General features: G+C 43.9%; 1 long non-coding RNA gene across 1 annotated transcript in view; it reads left to right on the top strand.

The window, feature by feature from the left end:
• Positions 1 to 18406, top strand: part of LOC144761769 (uncharacterized) — a 78281-nt gene extending 59875 nt beyond the window's left edge. Inside the window, exons 2-3 of the long non-coding RNA XR_013595889.1 lie at positions 1112 to 1193; positions 18324 to 18406. This is a non-coding gene — a long non-coding RNA (uncharacterized LOC144761769). The remainder of the gene's footprint in view (positions 1 to 1111; positions 1194 to 18323) is intronic.
• Positions 18407 to 19978: the final 1572 nt, after the last annotated feature.

Raw genomic sequence — 19978 nt, 5'->3', positions numbered from 1 at the left:
CATGAACATCTCCACATAAACATTCTTTAAGAAAAAAAACACCGGTGTCGACTGTATCATATTCACAAATTTGCATCAACTGTTGAATTCATACGTGTGCCCAGGATCTGTTCACAATTGCAGTTAAAAGAGCGTGATTTGAATGGTGCAACAGGTGCAGTGGTACCAGGGACAAAAGCTCAAGGGACCTCACTAAATGCAGAGTAAGGCTTAACGCTTACTACTAAACAGGCAGTCACAAGTGCAGTTATCTAGCAGGCACTAAGGCCATGATTCGAATGGTGCTGCACGTGTAGTGGCACAGGGGACAAAAGTTGTCAGAACTCCTCTAGACACCAAATATTGCTATATTTAACTACTAAATAAGCAGTCACATCACAAGTACATTTACCTTGCATGCACTTGGGTCATGATTTCAATGGTGCAGTGGGTGCAGTGACACCTGGGACCCAAAGCTCTAGGAACCCCTTTAAACACCAAAAATTGCAATATGTTGCTACTAAACAGGCAGTCACAAGAGCAGTTACTTCGCAGGCAATAGTGTTATTATTTGAATGGTGCATCAGGTGCAGTGGCATCTGGGCCACAAGTTGTCATAACTCCTTTAAACACTAAATATTGCTATATTTTACTATTAAACAGGAAGTCACAAATGCAGTTATCATGCAGACATGAGGGGCATGACTTGGATGGTGCATCAGGTGCAGTGGCACTGGGTTCAAAAGTTGTCAGAACTCCTCTAGATACATATTATTGCTATTACATCAATTAATTCTATTATTTAACTCATTCATTTTTCAAAATTTTGCTATTACTTATCCGCACTATAGCATTATTAAAAATACAATATATTGCATTTTTGTACATCAACAAGTCATACCACTTTAATAGACTTTCTGTAACATATTGTACAACTATTCAGCAAGCTACAACTTACAACAAAAAACTACGTATTCTTAATCACATAGGCGAAACTGAATGCATTTACTCATGCTTGTTATCTCATTGTTGTGGATTCTTTTCATCCCTGATTTCTCCATGCACTACTCTTTCCCTATATTTTGCTTTCTCCTAATTTCTCAGTTTTCTTTTATTTTCTATCTTGCTCTAGGACAAAGTCTGACGCTGAAAATTAAGTTTTGGCCCCCCAGAAATGAGCACCGGTGCCCATCATATGAAACAATCTGCACAAGGTAAGCACTGATGCTAATGAGTGAAGGAGTGTATGACCACGTGAGATGACTTTGTAGAAATGTCATCATATACTGAGGAAGTCACAGAAAATGCTACATATATTCTCATTCTCCAAGGCAACTCGTGTTGCATATGTGAACCCGCTCCACTGAAAAAGACCTGGGTGAACTGGTGAAAAAAAATAGGTATCCTGTTTTTCCATCATACAAGTGAAGAAATCCCTATTGCAAGGTTTGAAGAGAGACAAGGGACAACTATTTGGTACCTAAGTGCGTAATATTATGGAATCCAGATGACCTGAAGTTCTTGCAGTAGTAATATTTTCACCCTTGTCTTTCATGAAGAGATCAAAAACCTGATTCACATAACCTTTGTTGTTGATTGGTGTGACTTATTCTTGTTGTACTCTTGGCTTACTACTATATTTTAGAAGTAAGTCCTGACTTATTCCTAGAATTCAGTAGTAATCCAGGAGTAGTACAAGAGTAAATAACAGCAAAGTCCTTGTGCATCAGGCACTTTGTGTATACACTTCAACAAATAGACAGTGTGTTTGTAACTGGAAACGTGACAATTCATCACCACCACGTTGTAAAAGCAGTAAGGGGGTGCTGTGCTAAACATGGTCGCCTAAAATGCTTTTGGGTAGAACAGAAATCTGTAAACACCTATTTGACAGAATATTTGAAGTACATTGTGTCTGTGAACCGTGAGGTTGTTGGTTGTGTAGACCTGTTGCTCTGTTGTAGTAGGATTACCAAGGACACCAAAGCATGCTTGAAGGTAGGGATGATCAACTACCGTAGAGATCCAGGGGCCCGTAGCAAGTGCCTTCCATTTTGGGGAAGAGCACTTGAAGGAAGATGCAATAAAAGAAGGTAGTAAAGATGGAAAGTGATAAAGGTGCACCTAAACGGAGGACATAAAATAAAAATGGGGTGGGACAGTATGGGGAAAGGAGAAAACAAGGAGAAACCCCGACAAGAGCGACAAATAAGTAGAGAATAGTTCTGATGTAGTAGGAAGTTTGGCCATTGTACCGCTCTGAGGTGTCAGATTCTGGTAAATACTTGGGGAGAGAGTTTTGACAGCGATTAGTCAGATGCTGTGCCAGGGAGGTATTTATTTGGGTTGGAAAAGAGAAGGTCCAAGTTAAAAGCAAGAAATGCTCCCTATGGTTTTCTTCTGGTGTCTCAGTCTCCTATAAACTGCTGCTAAAACGTGTATGATGATAAAGTACATTAGAAGAGAAGCATTACATTAGAAATGATAGTGTCATCTCAAAGAAACACCAATTTTCTAAAGAGAATCATAGTGTTGTTACAGATAAAGGTAGTCAGGATTAAGCCTTAGAGAGAAAGTAGAAGAAACTGAAAAAGAGGAAAGCTTCCTACAGAAATAAGCAAAGCAAATAAATCATGAATGAATGCATGCTTCAAGAAAAATGACTTTGAGTACCCCAGCATCATTCTCTAATGACCTTTGGGGATCAGCCCCTATTGATCAGTGGAGGAGTGACACACAGCTTCATTTATTGTTGGCTCGACAGCATACCTTCTCAACAGAGGCCATCACCTCTACACTCCCCAGCAGAAAGTATCTGGAACCAAAAACAGCTCTGACAAAAATGTCACAACCAGCCCTCTCCCTTCTTCTCATGTAATTAATTTTCATTCTCTCTGAATCTCTCTCCCACCAGCTCTCCTGCATTCATCTCGTGTGTTTATGTCCCCACTAGAAATGTGTTATTAATCCTGGGTAATCAGAGAGACAGGCAGAGGAGGATGCAATAGAAATTAACCAACTGTCCTCCAGTGGCTTCAAACAACTGGGGAGCTGTGTGATAAACAGCCAGTTCAGCCCTGCCCACCCAGCAGAAGGCAGTCTACCACATCTGGAGATCCCCACCTGCCTGCAGCTGGATCTCTCTGATGAAACCTCATGTGGAAGTACGCAGATGCCCTGTCAGCATTGTTGAGCTCCAAGAGGGATGCCATGTTTTTTGGACCAATCCGTAATGTCTTCTGCTGGTCAATAAAAATCCAAAAATGGGGGGTTTGTTGCTGGATAGCAAAAGAATCTGCCCCTGACGGAGTCCTGAGGGGAAAAAATGGTGCCAGGACTACTGCCGCTGTGACCTGGTGGTCCTGTGCTGGATGATGCACCAGGTCTAGAGTTTCTGATGGACGAGGCGGCTAAACCTAGTGCTAGAAACCAAGTGGTTCACCCCTGTAAATGAGTCTGGCAACTGCGAGTTTGGGGCGGGGAAGGAACTATATACACAAAAGGGAATGGGGGAATGCTTGCAATAAGTTTTACATGAGCCGATCGCTCGATAGCATTCTTTTGCCTACCAGTCACCTAAGTTTGGACCCACCCTTATGCAAATCAGTCTTGACCCTGCTCAAAAACAAATAGCAACAGTCTAGCCTGTATGTCCACTCTACAACCCTCCATGACACTCTATGACCCTCCATGGCACTGAATGCCATTCCACTGTACGCAACTCCACTCCATGCCAAGCCACTCTACTCCACTCTGCACCACTCCACTCTACTCCACTCCACTCCACTCTACTCTACCCTACTCCACTCTACTCCATGCCACTCTACTCTACTTTATGGCACTCCACACTGACACTCTACTCCACCCTATGACACTTTACTCCACTTTACAACACTTTACTCCACTCCACTCTACACCTCTCCACTTAGCTCTAATCCACAACACTTTACGGTACTCCATAACACTCGACTCCACGCCACTCTGTGCCACTCTATTACACTCCACTGTATGCCACTTCACTTTATGCCATCCTCCTCCACTCTACACCATTCCACTCCATGACACTCTATGCCACTCCATGATATTCTACTCCACCATACACCACTTCATTCTACGCCACTCTCCTCTATGCCACAAACTTTCAGCCATGATGAACAGCAGCCAGTAGAACTGTCTCGTTTGCTAAAGATTTCTTGGGAGCATTCCGAAAGGTTCCCAGGGAATGCATAATGCCCATTGTTTACCATTGGCTTTGTGTTTTGTAACTCACAGTTGCTTGCTTTCTTCTGTTGGCTTTATTTCTCATAAGCTGTCCAGCATGAGTTAGTTCCTCCCGTGGAGCATAGCCTATTTACCAGGACTCCTTGTATTCTTCCACAAGTGTTCGCTTTCTGTACATAGACCTTTACATTATGTTCTTATCATGTAACATTTGCTGTGCATTCAAAGACAGAGAACGAATGTCAGGCTCTGTCTTCTGAGGGAATATGGTGTTTACTTTTTTTTTTGTGACTTCAAAAAGAGAGGATTTATGTGACAATCTTGCTGTGGTTGTGAAAGGAAAAGCTTTTTTCTAGCACACAACAGAATTTAGATACCTGTAAATTAAATATGCAGCTATTTCAGAAAGTATCAGAATTAGAAAAGCACAAATTAAGCACTTTTCAATTCTGAAGTGTGGTGGAAAGGAATATTTTAAAATGATCAAAACAAATCAATTCACTAGATGATGCTATTTCCACATAATATTGTTTGTGCACTGTATAGTGCTATCAGTAAGACTGTTTGTCCAGGCAAATGTAATGGTCATTTCAATTGAAATTGTATTATCTGTAATGTCAGTATGCTACCACACCATGCATACTCCACATCATGCTACTCTACTCTACACCACTTAACTCTAAAACACTCACTCCATTCTATGTCACTCTACACCCTTCGACTCTAAAACAATCTATCATACTCTACTCCACTTTACTACAAGCCACTCCACTGTCTGACACTCCACTCTATTCCACTCCAGTCCCCTCTATTCTACGACACACCGCTCCACTCCACTCACCTCACTTCCACTCTATGACACGCCACTCCACTCTTCCCCACTCTACCCCACTCCACTCTACACCACTCTACAAAGGGCATTCAATTTTATAACACTCTCAACTCCACTCTATGCCACTTCACTCTATGCCACCCCATGACATGCCCCTCAACAACATGCCCCTCTACTCTACAACACGTCATTCCACAACATGCCACTCCACTCTAGTCTATGAAACACCACCCTACTCCACTCTATGCCACTCCACTCTACTCTACAACAGGTGACTCTACTCCACGCCACTACACTGTATGTTATTCCACTCTGCTCTAAGATGCGCCACTCCACCCCCATCCACTATGTGTCCCTCCATTCTATGTCCCTCCACCCTATGTCTCTCCACTCTATGACCATCCACTCTACACCCCCACTCTATACCCCTCCACTCTACTCCACACCACTTCATGACACTTTACTCAACTCTACTCTATGACACTCCACTCTACTTCACTCTGAGACTTTACCCCACTCCATGCCACTCTACAACACCTTCCGCCACTCTATGCCCCTCCACTCTACGCTACTCCACTATACAGCTCTCTACTCCACTTTGTCACTCTACTCCACTCTATGATGCTCTGTGCAACTCTCTCTACACCACTCCATACTCCATTCTACTACTCTACTCTATGTCACTCCACTCTATGACACTCAATAACATTCCACTCTATGACATTCTTTCCACTCCACTCTACAACACTCTATGCCACTCCACTCTACGACAATCGAAACGGTTTTACACCACTCTACTTTATGCCAGCCACTCTACTCCACTCTTTTTGCAAATCCTTCTACACCACTCCATTACTTTACTCCACTTAATACCACTCTTTGCCACTCCAAGATGCTCTATGCTGCTCCAATCTCTGACACTCTATGCCACTCCACTCTACAACACTCTATTCCACTCAATGACACTCTACGCCACTCAACTCTATGACACTCTACTCCACCAATGCCCTTCCACTCTACTAAACGCTACTGCCTCCACAACACTCCACGCCACTCTAGTACACTACACCACTCTGCTCTACACCACTCCAAGCCACTCCGCTCCATTCCATGTCCGTTCATTTCAATCCACTCTACGCCACTCTATGCCACTGTACACCACTCTGTATCTCTCCACAACATTCAATGCCACTCCACAACACTTCACTCTACTCCAAGCCACTATACTTTAAGCCACTAAGTTTTAGCCATGCTGAACATGGGAGTCCTATTGGCTTTGCGAATGCTTGTTCCCTTTATATTTCTCTAAGGGTTCTTTATCGAAATTCCGTACTTTAATAGTGACCTTGGAGTGAGGACATTCTGACTAAGAACAAACCCCAGATTCATCATTGTCCTCTTTTGCGAGTCCTTAATAGCGATTATTAAGGAATCGCTATTAAAGACTCGTAAAACGGGATGCATGTAGAAATCGCAATTCATTTTGCGATTTCTACTGCTTCCTTATTTGCGATTAGCTAATTGCTAATCGCAAATAAGGAATGGCTTCCCCATTCATTCCTATGGGCCTCAAGGCCCATAGGAATGAATGGGGAGTCATTCCTTATTTGCGATTAGCAATTAGCTAATCGCAAATAAGGAAGCGATTTCAAGGGTGCCAGGGTGTCCAAAGGACACCCTGTAGCACCCCTGAAATGCAAATGTACACAGGTGTTGCGCACACACATGTCCAAAGGACATGTGTGTGTGTAACATACAACTTAGAAAAATGCACTTTCTAAGTTTTCGCTATTTACCACGAAGTTACACTTCGCGGTAAATAGCGGCCCCATATTGCAAATTCCCAATTTTAAAAAGGTTCATGAATAGCATTTAAGGAATCTCTAATGCGATTCTTCGCAATTTAGCGAGTTCTGTAATTCGATTTTTGCATTTGGGATGATGAATCCCAAATGCAAAAATAGCGCTCGCAAAGGGTCGGATTCGCAGAATCTGGCCCTTTGCGAGGCCAATTTTACTTTGATGAATCTCGCCGATAGTCTTGCTTCTAGTATTATATATTACCACTAGTAAATAGATGCAGCTCAAAAAAGTTCACCCCATTAACAAATATGCAGATCTTGGAATTGCACAAATTCAAATTAGGCAAATAGAAATTGTGTCGAGGTTACTTAAGATATATAAATGAAGAGCATGGTCTGACTGGCCTACAGGGCAATCAGGCAATGTCAGAAGGGGTGGTCTGACAGGTCAGTATGTGTGCCAGCATTATGGCTGTGTGTGTGCCTGTGCTGTGGCCTGCTGGGCCGATTTTGACTGTTTCCCCTGATTTTACATCAAACATTGCCTGAGGCAGGATCTAATCCATGCAGTCATCCATACCTCGCAAAGCGTGTATACCGCATGTACTTTGCAAGTTTTAAACTGCCCCAAATTGCAAAAATGAGCTATGCAATTCATTAATGTGGGGCATATTTATTTTGGTGCCCGGTCCTTTTTTCTATCCGAGTCCCAACCTGATGAAGAGAAGCGACTAGAACAATAATGAGAGATCAGGGAGAGCAAAGTCAACTGAGGAAAACTCCCACGAACCTGGGTCAGGCCGCAAAAACATTTGCTAATTCTCGAAAGTGGTGTCAAATACATGCTTCAATTTTACCTGATATTTATCCAGGAATATGTGATATGCTTTATCTGACTTTGGGTACAGATCACAAAAAACTACTGCGTAGAGATGTCTCATGCTTGCATTGAAATGCAAGGTTGTATGGACTTTCAGAACCAGTTCAGAGCTGCAGACAGAGTTTGCTGCAACAACAGTATTTTGCACTTTTTTACTCAGTTTTTCATTTAGAATGCAAATGTTACTACATATTACAGAGAGGAAGAAAAAAAGGCATGTCTTCCTTCTAGTTAGTGTAAATAAATTGCTGACTGATTTCATCAAAAGAGATAGCATGCTTTCTGTAAGCTGACTGGCCAGATTCAGAAAAAAACATATATATGCTTTCTATTTCTCAACATGGGAGAAGGTTTACAATTTTCACAAATTCACGACCATTTTCAGTAATATGCTTGGAAACCCATGACCCTGCAAAATGTCTTTGAATTCTGTTTCTCATGTGAAAATATATATTTTTGCAGAATAAAATCAGTGGGGCCAAAGTTAATATGCCTTCTAATTTCTTTACAGATTGTTTTTCTTCCTATGAAATATAATTTTCCCTCATTGAGAAACGGCCTTCGTTATACATTCCAACTGTTTGTAGGGTGTTCCCATCTACCAGTGCTTAATTTGAGCAGGTGGTTTTCGGTGCTCAGCAAGGGCTCTTAATTGTCAACACTGGCACTTGTGACAGTCTGCCGCAAAATGGCCATGTCTGCCTAATTTATTGATGACCCCAACAACAGAGAATCAATAATTTAATATACATTACAAATGACTATTACCTGCTGCCCAAGCCATTCTCATAGATTTGGAAGCCTGTAATAGTCCGAAGTGTGATGGTTAGCAGTTGTGCTATGACTATCAGTGGTAGCTCTGGCGGCGGCAATGTGTGGTGCAAGCTGCAGTGGGAGAGCTCTGGCACTTTTTATTTTTTACAAATTAAGCACTGCCAGCTACCTTCTGATTCTGGAAATGGATATACTCTGGCCTTGCCAGAAGTAGAATTCCAACTATTTCCAGGGTTTGAAGGCATTAGAGCAGGCCCGGACTGGGGAGCCATAAGCAGCCTTGACAAAAAGCTCAAACCAACCCAGTTCCCTCCATTTCCTCGTGCTATCTCACTATTTCCCATCCATCCTTTCTCTCACTATTTCTCTTCTCCCCTCTGATCACTTCTACTCTACCTTCCTCTTGCCTCCCTTTCCTTTTCTCACTTTTGAAGATTCTCCATGTCTGCTGCAATTAACCTCAGGGAGCTGGGGAAAGTGACAGAGGCATCAGCATGTTTTTTTTATAACTTCCAAGGGCTCCAACCCACTTAGAAAATCCCCTGGGGAATAAAATGCCTGTCCAGCCCTAGGTCAAAGACAAAATAGAGAACACTCAGAAAGTTATTAGTTTTTGGATATTCACAACCCCATAGGCATTACCAACCTTTAATGTCCATTCGCCACCACTGCTTGTAGATTTACCCACACTCAAATCTTTGGAGGGGTAAATCCATGTACGAGTGTAAAATCAACATGTCATTTCTGAACTAGACAAGTAGGTTTGCATCGCAAATTAGCCCACATGCACTTTGAAGTTTGCCTTACACACATAAATAACGTTGCCCCAATGTTTTTTAGAATCAGTTTGCTGATGCAAAATGAAATGCAGTGGCCTCTTCCATAGAACTGGGTGTATTTGATCATCACGTGCAGTAAATATGAACATAAGAAAGTCACTCCCTCTGACAGTTAAGTACAGCACACACAGTGCTAAACGTTTTAGTTGAAGAAGCGCAATCACGAGACAAAAATGTGCAATTTAAATTATCCGCCTAGTAGGGTTTGAACAGGAACGAGATACACATGGAAAACATTAACTATTACTAATATATAAAAAAATGTTGGTTTTTGCAAGCCTTCCAAAATTGTGTATAGGAGAATCGTGCACACGACATGTCTGGACCTCAGTGGTGGCTACCGCCTTTTCTCTTAAACTGTTGGCAAATAATTCCCAATCTCCTCACACGGCATCATGCCTGAGGCACTGTGTTTTCTTACTCACGCTAATTCCTATAGACAGCTTCTTGTGGGCACCGACACAGCAGCATGCCTGGCTTGGGACCTATCCAGACATGAAGCTGTTTGCCTTCAGCTGTGGTCGGGCGGAGCTTCCCTGCTGACCTGACCTTCCGGCATCCGTTGAACTCAAACTTTTGTTCCAAGTCCAATAAAGATTAGTGTTTGTGATTAAGCTTGGCCAGCCGACTAGAGCTGTAGCCACCTCAGCCTGGCTTTAGCCAAGTGTCTTCAGAACGCAAATGAACAACCTCAGAGGAAATGGAAAATGGGCGGCTAGATTCAAGAACTTGGAAATAAGGAAGGTATTGAAGGCATTAGGGACAGCAGATGGCATACTGTACAGCCTCTGGTTACGTGTTTCTACATATCATATTGCGCTTTGGTGTTTATTTGTTTAGACTAAAACGTGCAGATGCCTAACGTTTAGTGGCAGGGTTACTGAATGTCCGTTTTTAGTTCGAGGACTCGTCGCACTGCTGTAAGCAGTGAGGGCGGAGCCCGAAGATTTAATGTTTCTTAGAGGGGGCTTGGAACCCGCCCATCTTCTCCATTGGCTGGCCTAGTAAATGCTGGCCAGCCATTGAAGGAGAGGGCCGTCACTCGGTTCAAGCCCCGTCTTTTTCGGATTCTGGGGCGTGTTTTTTGCGTTCTTTCTATCTGTGACGTCATCCATCACTCAACAAAAAACACGCCCCCAATTCCGAAAATTTCGGAGCTTTGCGGCAGCCATTTCCTGTACGCCGCCGCCGCAAAAGGTATTGTGACCATGTAATTGTTCAAACTAAACAGCTCAAGACAACTCCATGTCCAGCACACTGTTCTAACTATCTGTCTGTCTTCTATCTATCCTTCCGTCTATCTATCATCTATCTCCCCCCGCACCCCCATGCGGGTCAAAATAACATTTGGATCTGTATGTCCAATAAAAGAGTATGGCGTAGTTACTAAAACCCCATGTTTTGAGAAGATGCCTCTTTGCAAAAATCAATTGTTAATAGAGAATACAACGAATATATGGTTACGTCGTGAGCAGCATAGCTTGTTTCATACCCAATGCATTTTTTCTCTTAGTAGCAAACACATTCTGTTGAAATAAACAAATTGAACACCTATCACTTTGTAGTGAGACCACATATGGCACTCTAGCGGCATGACTGCAATGTTGTTTCAGGTCAGTGTGTGGACCGTGGTGCATTGGTATTGTCAGATGAAAACATACTGGCTGGGAACACCGCTTCACACTGCGCCTTCTTCAAACGTTACATTCTTTTGACTGTTTCCCGAAAGCGGTTCTGCACTTCCACAGAAGTGTTCTGGCTCGTACCCTGCGCAGTCGAAAGACATTTCTTTGCACTTGTCTAATGCACAGATGTCTAGACTGTTGGGGGGAGGTGAATATTCTTACAAAGCCTCTGCTATCTGAGGTACCTGAAACAATAGATCACAAACAACCCTGTCACTAATGCGGCAAACATTACTGGGTGCATAGGCAGGGTCGCACTGCCAGCAAGATGACACCGGTAGTATCGACTGTCTTCGGCTGTTCAATGAAGTGGGCATGTCCCTCCCTGCTCTCTACAAATCACTTTGTACAGGACAGAGTCCAACAGTGAACTGCCACATTTCACCCAGCTGGGACCCATGTGTGCGCCTCTGTGCTTTGTGTACTCTCCCAGAGTGCGGCGGTTCAGGTCCTCAATGCCCCCTTTGTGCAAGTGGTGTCCATCGGTCCCTCCCCCCTTCCCCGTTCACTTCTAGTTTATAACTGGTGCAGTCGCTGGGCCTCCGTGCGCATGCAGGGTGGACTGCACACCTGGGCTGTGTTTATCTGGACCTCTGCGGTCCCCGCCAGCAGCTGAGCGAGACTTGTAAAAACCCGGAAGCGAGGAGGGAATAAACAAAGGCGGCCTGACGGCTGCAGGAGGTCCCGAAAGGGCGACAAAAACATTGGAATTGGCGACTGCAAGCTTCGACATTTTTATCACCACAGTGTAATTGCAGAGTCTCCTGACTGTGAGCTGAGCTATTGCGTCACGTCCCCACCACCCCAGCAGGAGCTCTGTTCATGGCGTGTGTCCCTGCCCCTCAAAAGCATCTCCCCATTCCCCTCACGCACAGTGTCATCGGTCTGGACCTCTACACGTCCTTTGCGGGTCTTTACTGAAGGTATAAATCAATCGTCCTTTCTATGTCCCTCAAGAGGCAACCCAGCCACGTCTTTGAGGTGAAATCTTTCATTGGAAATCTCTGCGCGGCTCTGTATTTTGCCTCTTCCTCTGCTTGGTTGTGTGCAGTGCAAAGAAAACAAGTTTTGCTCCATTGTTGGGTTTCTGTGAAACTTTGCATTACATATGTAATTCGCCAGGCAACCGGAAGTCTCCCAAAGCACTTGCCATGTCATGTTAAGGCTCCCTCCTCTCCTCCTGTGGTGAGCAGGGCTCCAGAGGCTCCACTAATGCCCATCGAGAGTGTAGGGGCCAAGGACTGCTCACCTCCATTGACCAATCGGGTCTTAATGGCACAAGCCCCGTGTCCACTCCAGGTCCACGCCCCAGACTGGTCCCTAAAGCGTGTCCGACGGAGGCCGCTCCAGACATGGCCCGGGCTGACAGGACCGTCCGGAGCCCACCTCTGTGCTGACACCAGAGTGAGTGACAGCTCAAGCGAAAATGAAAGTGAAAGGAACAGAAACAAACGAGGAGGAGCCTTCTGCCCGAGGCCTGCCTGAATGAAGGGAGTATCTGGGCCATTGCACCCTGGGATACAAGGGGACACTGTCCTTGTGTGAGGGTCACTGAGTTTATCATCAGCAGTCTCACCGCGCACAGTGTAGTCAACCACCAGCCCTCTTCACTCCTAAAACCGTATGCAAAGCAGCCGTACCTTGCACTTGATCTGGCAGCCACCAACATGTCCAGGCCAGTCACGAAGATAAAAAATTTAAACTGGTGCCCACCACCTGGAATCACTGGCAGCTTAACGTTCTGCTTTCAGGAGGTCTTCTGGTAGTTATCTCGCACTTCCGCCTGGAGGAGCTCAGCAACCGGCTGGCGTCTCTGCAGCAGGAGAACAAGGTCCTCAAGATCGAGCTAGAAACCTACAAGCTCAAATGCAAAGCACTGCAGGAAGAGAACCGCGACCTGCGTAAGGCCAGTGTCACCATTATGAGTACTGGGGGCCAGGGGGTGAGGGGGCGGCGTCACCGTTACGAGTCAGTGCTTGCAGGGGCATTGTGTGCTTGTACATGGCTCTGTCTGTGTGTGTGCGTGGCTCTGTCTGTGTGTGTGCGTGGCTCTGTCTGTGTGTGTGCGTGGCTCTGTCTCTGTGTGTGTGTGTGCGTGGCTCTGTCTGTGTGTGTGTGTGTGTGCGTGGCTCTCTCTGTGAGTGTGTGTGCGTGGCTCTGTCTGTGTGTGTGCGTGGCTCTCTCTGTGTGTGTGTGTGCGCGAGCCTCTGTCTGTGTGTGTGTGCGTGGCTCTGTCTGTGTGTGTGTGTGCTGCTCTTTCTGTGTGGTGTGTGCGCGGCTCTGTCTGTGTGTGAGTGCGCGGCTCTGTCTGTGTGTGTGTGTGGCTCTGTGTACGCGAATACTCTCTACTACTCTCTAATGCTCACCTATTGCCATTGTAAATGACAATACCATTTATTTATGTTTTTTTTTAAAAAAGAAAAAAATGTCATGAGCAATGCCAATAGCTCTACCTTTAATAATGCCGAGACCATTGCATTGTAAATGCTTGTTGATTTTTCTTCTCGCGGGTGAATCCGAGCACCTGTAAGTTATTAGGTGCACGTGAGTTCTAAGTAGACTGGGGTTTATTTAAATAGAAACACCAATGGGGCTGCATTCAGACCTTGGTTTGACGATAAAAGATAAACCGTTAACTGCGAAAATTGGGAAAATGCCACATGGTTCTTGTCAAATCATGGTTGAAGTCACTGTAAGCATTTGAGGAGTCATGAGGTACCAAGAGTGGATTTTCGTTTATTTTTGGTGGGCAGAGGGATATTTTGGTGCATACATTAGGTGATTTTAAGGCTTATGTGATGTACGTATTAGTTGCACTTGAAAGGTGATGTTTGATTTATCGTGTTTTCATGGTGTGTTAAATTGGATTATTTGGGAAATTAGGGGGCATATTAGCAAGAATCTCGTTAAGACTATCGCCGTTTTAGCGGCAGGAAACTGCCGCTAAAACGACGATAATGGGCTTGCTAATATGCGTTATAGAAGCTCAGGTTAGATGTGCAGGACACCTAAGCTGGCCTTCTATTGAAATTCTATAACGCATATTAGCAAGCCCATTCTTGCCGTTTTAGCTGCAGTTTCCTGCCGCTAAAACGGCGATAATTTTAACGAGGTTCTTGCTAATATGCCCCTAGGTTTTTGTTGGGTGTTATGACTATGGAGTTGGGAAGATGGTCATTCGCAGCATGAAGTAAGGATTTGATGTATTGTATTAGTTCAAGAGAGAGGATGTATTTTTAGTAGAATGTATGTTTTGTGTACAAAAACTGATGGGTTCTTTTTGAATTTAAAATGTGTTGTAGTTACCCCTAAGGAAGGGAATTATCTCAAAATGCATTGGGTAGAGACTTTATGTGCTGTGACAGAAGGAACTTTTGAATGTCCCACTGCTGCTTTCAAAGCCTGGATAGGCAACACTGAACACAAAATGAAAACATAAATAACATGAAAACTTTGGAGAAAATGTAAGTTAAAAAAGTTGGGAGAAAGTAAGAATACAGAATGATAAACAAGTTTATGATTGGATTCATTTATTGATGTGGCTGTGCATCTTGTTTGGGGGCCTGACGAGGCTCCCAGCTTTTCACATTTCTAAATGCACAAGGACGGAGCGTGCATCAAGGTGACACGCCGAAAAGCCTTTGAGCATTATATACTCCACTAAACATCTAATATTGCTATATTTTTCTACTAAACAGGCGGTCACAATTTGAGTTATCTTGCAACTAAATGGGGCTTGATTTAAATTGTGGAGCAGTTGCATGGGCACCGGGGCCAAAAGTTGGCATAACTCCACTAAACACCAAATATTGCTATATTTTACTACTAAACAGGCAGTCACAAGTACAGTTATCTTGCAGGCAATTATTTGAATGGTGCAGCAGATACTGTGGCACCATGTCCAAAGTTGTCAGAACTCCTCTAAACACCTAAATTTGCAACTAAATAGACAGTTATTAGTGCAATTATCCAGCAAGCATTAGGGTCATACTTTCAATATTGCAGCAGGTGCGGAGGCACCGGGACCAACAGCTCCAAGCATCCAACTAAATACCTAATGTTGCTATATTTTGTTCCTAAACAGGGATCCACAAGTGCAGTTACCTTGCAGACAACAGGGTCATGATTTGAATGGTCCAGCAGGTGCAGTAGCATCAGGCCCAAAAGTTGTCAGAACTCCTCTAAACACATAATATTGCTATATTTGACTACAAAACAGGCAGTCCATTGCAGTTCCCTGCAGTTAAAAGGGACTTGATTTAAATGGCGCAGCAGATGCAATGGCTCTGGGGCCAAAAGCTCTAGGGACCCCACTAAACCTAGATTATTGCTAAAGTTTACTACAAAACAAGACAGTCACAAGTGCATTAATCCAGCAGGCAATAGGGTAATGATTTGAATGGTGCAGCAGGTGCAGTAGCACGAGGACTAAAAGTACTAGGCACTCCACTAATCATCTAATATGGTTATGTTTTACTACCAAACAGACAGTCACAAGTGCAGTTACCTCACAGACAACAGGGTCATGATTTGAATGGTGCAGAAGGTGCAGTGGCACTGGGCCTGAAAGTTGTCAGAACTCCTCTAAACACCTAACATTGCTATATTTTATTAACATACAGGCATACACAATTGCAGTTATCTTGCAGTTAAAAGAGCTTGATTTGAATGGTGCAACAGGTGCAATGGTACCTGGGACAAAAGCTCAAGGGACCCCACTAAATGCAGAGTAAGGCTTAACGTTTACTACTAAACAGGCAGTTACAAGTGCAGTTATCTAGCAGGCACTAAGGCCATGATTTGAATGGTGCTGCATGTGTAGTGGCACAGGGGACAAAAGTTGTCAGAACTCCTCTAGACCCCAAATATTGCTATATTTACCTACTAAATAAGAAGTCACATCACAAGTACAGTTACCTTGCATGCACTGGGGCCATGATTTCAATGGTGCAGCGGGTGCAGTGACACCTGGGACCCAAAGCTCTAGGAACCCCTCTAAACACCAAATATTGCAATATGTTGCTACTAAACAGGCAGTCACAAGTGCAGTTACCTCGCAGGCAATAGGGTTATGATTTGAATGGTGCATCGGGTGCAGTGGCATCTGGGCCACAAGTTGTCATAACTCCTTTAAACACTAAATATTGCTATATTTTAGTATTAAACAGGAAGTCACAAATGCAGTTATAATACAGACACGAGGGGCATGACTTAGATGGTGCATCAGGTGCAGTGGCACTGGGTTCAAAAGTTCTCAGAACTCCTCTAAATACATATTATTGCTATTACATCAATTAATTCTATTATTTCACTCTTTCAGTTTTTCAAAATGTTGCTATTGCTTCTCCACACTATAGCCAGTGCTTTAAATGGGCCGGCACTCACCGGTACGGAGTACCGGCACTTTTTCCTTTCTCCCCTTGAGTACCGGCACTTTTCCTAGAACGAAGAGAGTACCGGTACTCATGGGACCTGACTTCAGCCCAGGCAGCGCTTCCTTTATGACCTCCACTACCTCTGCAACTCCTTTAACAAGCACTGCAGGGAATTAATCACGGGAGTGCTGGTCACCTTTGGAAGTTTGGAAGTCTTCAGAGCGGGGAGGGAGTGCTTATCGGATCCATTGTTCTTTCACAGTGGGCCCGAGAGGGGGCTGTAAAATCTAATGGGTGGCGGCGGGACGCGCTGAACAGAACAGATTTAAAAGTGGGTTTATGGCTGTGAGAGTGATGTCCACTGAGTGTTAACTAACGGCGGCCCATTAAGCGCACCTGGGGACAGGCGCCAGCTGGCCTGCCCCTGTCGGCCTCGGACCCCTCCCGACTACAGGCCTCACTGGTGGGGGTGGGGGGCCACCGTTCTTCAGCACTTATTAAGCACTTTGGCTGCCAATACAACTTGGTCTATATTTCATAAAACTCTATCTTGTTTTGAAACGTGTTTCTTTATAATGGATAAGTGCCAAGTGTTTGAGTACGTGGTTGAGAAAACAAGCTGGAGGAAGGCACTGAACTCTGGCTGCTGTTTCAGAATGAGTCACCGGAATGAACGCAGCTCATTCGGAAGAACACACTCTTCGATACCTTTCAATTTTACTAACTTTTTTTTAGCAAATGTTCATGAAATGCTTGATTTCACTGTTGCCCAAATAAAACACACACTCCAAAAATAGACAAGCACCGTAGGCAAACGCACACAACACATTAACGGATACATGCACACAAACCATAATGCACAGACACGTATGAGTACATACTGCACAGATGTACATGCACCAAAGATTCATGCCCAAGCATGCACCTGCAAACACTTGCGAAAACCACAAGCACGGACGCACAGCACACACATCCCATCGGTAGACACACACATACAACATGCACACATACAATTAAACACATACCAAACGCATCCAAACTCACAAAAGAAACTATGGAGCTTCTACTGGTCACCTTACAGTATCTTGCTGCGCCTTTCTTCACAGCATACGCCACATTTCCTTTATGGTTATCTTGACAAATAACTACCACCTATAGTGTGTGCTGTACAAACTAAGCAAAATACACACAATTGATGGACGGAATGCAGAACAAATCATAACATTACAGTTTTTGTTGCATAGAGCCTTGTGTTACCTGCAGGTCAAAAGTTAAGATCCTTGAAAATTAGCTTAGTGAGTTATGACCATGCAGCAAGGACCTGCCTGCAAACAAGAAGGCATATATTTAGAACCTCGCTGTTATTTCCTCAATCATTTCTCATTTTAAGGATGCTAAAAAAGCCTACTTTGGGTAGTAATAAACACTTATAAGTAAGTGCCATATATATAATCATTAGTAAGATAACTAATGGACAGATGGATCCGACATTCTAACAATGCATGAAGATTTTGTGCATACAACCTTGGCAAAGTCAAAAAGCTAGCCCCGCCCCTTGTCCCACTTTAGCACCGCCCTTAACTCCGCCCACTGCTCCTTTTGGTGAGTACCTGCACTTATTTTTTTCCATTTAAAGCACTGACTATAGCATTATTAAAAATACAATATATTGCATTTTTGAACATCAATAAGTCATACCACTTTAATAGAGATTCTGTAACATATTGTGCAACTATTCAGCATGCTACAACTTACAACAAAACACAGCTTATTCTTAATCATAAAGGCGAAACTGAATGCATTTACTAATGCTTGTTTTCTCATTGTTGTGGATTCTTTTCATCCCTGCTTTCTCCATGCACTACTCTTTCCCTATATTTTGCTTTCTCCTAATTTCTCAGTTTTCTTTTATTTTCTCCTCACCCACGCACACAAGGCTCTCCACGACCTGGGCCCCAAGTACCCCAAGTACCTCAACGACCGCCTGACCTTCTACACGCCCACCCGCCAGCTACGATCAACCAGCCTCGCCCTCGCCACCGTACCACGCATCCGCAGAGCCACCGCCGGAGGAAGATCCTTCTCCTACCTGGCAGCCAACACCTGGAACTCCCTCCCCATCCACCTTCGTCTGACCCAGGACCACCTTTCCTTCAGGAAGCAACTCAAGACCTGGTTGTTCGCGCAGCAACGTTACCCCCCCCCCCCCAGCGTCTTGAGACCCTTCCGGGTGAGTAGCGGGCTATACAAATGTCATGATTGATTGATTGATTGACCTTGCTCTAGGACAAAGTGTGACACTGAAAATTAAGTTTTGGCCTGCCAGAAATGAGCACCGGTGCCCACCGTGTGAAACAATCTGCACAAGGTAACCACTGATGCTAATGAGTGAAGAAGTGTATGTCTACGTGAGATCGCTTTGTAGAAATGCCATCATATACTGAGGAAGTCACAGTAAGTGTTACATATATCCTCATTCTCCAAGGCAACTCGTGTTGCATACGTGAACCCGCTCCACTGAAACAGACCTGGGTGACTGGTGAAAATTATAGGTATCCTGTTTTTTCATCGTACAAGTGAAGAAATCCCTATTGTAAGGTTTGCAGAGAGACAAGGGACAACTATTTGGTACCTAAGTGTGTAAAACTATGGAAGCCAGATGACCTGAAGTTCTTGCAGTAGTAATATTTTCACTTTGTCTTTCATGAAGAGATCAAAAGCCTGATTCACATAACCTTTGTTGTTAATTGGTGTGACTTACTCTTGTTGTACTCTTGGCTTACTACTATATTTTAGAAGTAAGTCCTGACTTATTCCTAGAATTCAGTAGTAATCCAGGAGTACTACAAGAGTAAATAACACCAAATTCCCTGTGCATCAGGCACTTTGTGTATATACTGCAACAAATCGACAGTGTGTTTGTAACTGGAAACGTGACAATTCATCACCACCACGCTGTAAAAGCAGTAAATGGTGCTGTGCTAAACATGGTCGCCTAAACTGCTTTTGGGTAGAACAGGAATCTGTAAACACCTATTTGACGGAAAATTTAAAGAACATTGTGTCTGTGAACCGTGAGGTTGTTGGTTGTGTAGACCTGTTGCTCTGTTGCAGTAGGATTACCAAGGACACCAAAGCATGCTTGCAGGTAGGGATGATCAACTACCGTAGAGATCCAGGGACCCATAGCAAGGGGCTTCCATTTTGGGGAAGAGCACTTGAAGGAAGATGCAATAAAAGAAGGTAGTAAAGATGGAAAGTGATAAAAGTGCACCTAAACGTAGGCCATAAAATAAAAATGGGGTGGGACAGTGTGGGGAAAGGAGAAAACAAGTAGAACCCCTGACAAGAGAGACACATAAGTAGATAATAGTTCTGATGTAGTAGGAAGTTTGGCCATTGTACCGCTCTGAGTTGTCAGATTCTGGAAAATACTTGGGGAGAGAGTCTTGACAGCGATTAGTCAGATGCTGTGCCAGGGAGGTATTTATTTGGAAAAGAGAAGTTCCAAGTTAAAAGCAAGGAAATGCTCCCTATGGTTTTCTACCAGTGTCTCAGTCTTCTATAAACTGCTGCTAAAACATGTATGAT

Source organism: Lissotriton helveticus, chromosome 6 (assembly GCF_964261635.1).
Source record: "Lissotriton helveticus chromosome 6, aLisHel1.1, whole genome shotgun sequence".
Classification (NCBI taxonomy): Eukaryota; Metazoa; Chordata; class Amphibia; order Caudata; family Salamandridae; genus Lissotriton; species Lissotriton helveticus.
Note: the sequence above shows the minus strand (reverse complement) of the source record. Positions and strands in the feature narration are given on the sequence as shown.